Source organism: Echinops telfairi, unplaced genomic scaffold, assembly GCF_000313985.2.
Source record: "Echinops telfairi isolate 266 unplaced genomic scaffold, ASM31398v2 ScPeMD7_7401;HRSCAF=8416, whole genome shotgun sequence".
Taxonomy (NCBI): Eukaryota; Metazoa; Chordata; class Mammalia; order Afrosoricida; family Tenrecidae; genus Echinops; species Echinops telfairi.
The window spans coordinates 6,755,964-6,757,829 of record NW_022111301.1 but is presented as its reverse complement, the minus strand read 5'-3'; the positions used below and the strand labels follow the sequence as shown (position 1 = coordinate 6,757,829).

General features: G+C 38.7%; 1 pseudogene; it reads left to right on the top strand.

The window, feature by feature from the left end:
* Nucleotides 1–1,080: 1,080 nt before the first annotated feature.
* Nucleotides 1,081–1,866, top strand: part of LOC115871753 — a 20,136-nt pseudogene continuing 19,350 nt past the window's right edge.

The window sequence follows — 1,866 nt, the reverse complement described above, 5'->3', positions numbered from 1 at the left end:
CTGCAATAGCTTCAGGATGCTGTGCCAGGTGTTCTGCACCTTGGGTCATATCGTTCAACTAATCCAGTGGTGCTTGAAATGGCAGTGGCAGATGCACTTCGGAGTTTTTGCCAGTCCCCTACTGGCGAATCACAGCACAGGCTCGCAGGATTTTGGAGCATCTACCATCCTCCACAATCACTTTCCTTTTGAGAAACAGCATTTGGCTTGTTACTGGAATATAGTAGAGACTAAAGGTCTCACCATCGATGACCTAGTCCCACGAGGCCTGAGCAGCCAATTACAAATGAGGATTTATCTGAATCATAAAGTTGGGCATGCATAGTAGCACTCCATCATTAAAGGAAGAGGTTTATATAAGGTTTGGATAAAACAGTAACTCTGGGTACAAGTAAACTACATGAAGAAGTGGCTTAAATACCTATGGTCTCTAATTCTGTCACAGTACTTTCCTTCTTCCATTCTATACCAAAGTTTCTAAGTTCCTTATGAACAGTTAACTCAAGAAGAGAAAACCTGTGGTTGGTTTAAAAGATATTTCTACAAAGTAGATAGCAGCAGCACAAAAAATACCTTTCTGGGACTTCCTTGAGAACAAAAATGAAGGAAATCCTCCCAAGGGTCAGAGCTCTGAGCAGCACGCTTCTTTTTTAATTACCTCAGATCAAGGGACTCACAGCAAATGAGTCCAGGATCCCCATTATTCTGCAACACCTGCCTTGATAGAATGAATGGAATAGCTTTTTAACTACACAATTACAGTGCAGATAGGTGTTGACACCTGACAAGGTTCAGACAAATGTTTTGCAAGAGGTTCTATATGATTTAACCAGTAATGCTGTTTCTCCAATAGCCAAGATCCACTGGTCACAGTTTAGAAATGAGAATGGCACTACTCACTATTACTCTTAGTGACCTATTAGCCAATTTTTGCTTCCTGATCTTATGATCCTATGTTCTCCAGGTCTGAATGCCTTATTTCCAAAGTGAGGAATAACTATAGACACAGCAGCACTTATTCCATTGAACTGGAGATTAAGAATGTTTCCTGCAGAGGTGGCAATATCAATCTCTAACAAAATGAACCTCAAGGTACGTGACATGCTGAGAGATAAGAATGGACATTACATAATTCTCAAGGGATTAGTAGATCAAGAATCCATAAACACAATAAACATATGTGCACCCAACAAAAGACCCTCAAAATTCTCAACCAAATCCTCGAAGAGATGAAAAGAGAAATCACTGGATCAACAATTGCCATAGGTTATTTCAATATATTGCTCACACAGAAATTTAAATCAACAGGTAAAGAACTCAATAAAGAAACTGAAGAGCTGAACAACTCAATTGAACAACTTGACTTAAAAGACATCTTCAGAGCTCTCCAACCAACTGCAAAATAATAAACATTCTTCTCCAATGTATATGGCTCATACTCAAAAATAGACCACTGAAGGCAAGCTTGAGAAAATCTAAACAAATAGAGGTTATTCAACCCACCTTCTCTGATGGCACTACGATCAAGCTGGAAATCAATAGAAAAGAGCCAAAAGACAAGACAAACACTTGGAGTGTCAATAACACTCTTCTAAAAAGAATGGAGATTAGCCCAAATTAGAGAGGAAATCAGGAAATTCCTGGAAACCAATGACAATACAGCATAATCAAAGCCTATAGGTCACAACAAAGGAAGTTATCAGAGGTCACTTTATCGCAATAAAGCACACTTGAAAATTGAGGAAAGAGCTATGGTCAGCACCTTAACTCAGCACTTCCAACAATTAGAACTGAGTCAACAGCATAATCCTTGAAACAACAAAAGAAAAGAAATCATAAAAAGTAAAGCGGAAATAAATGAATTGG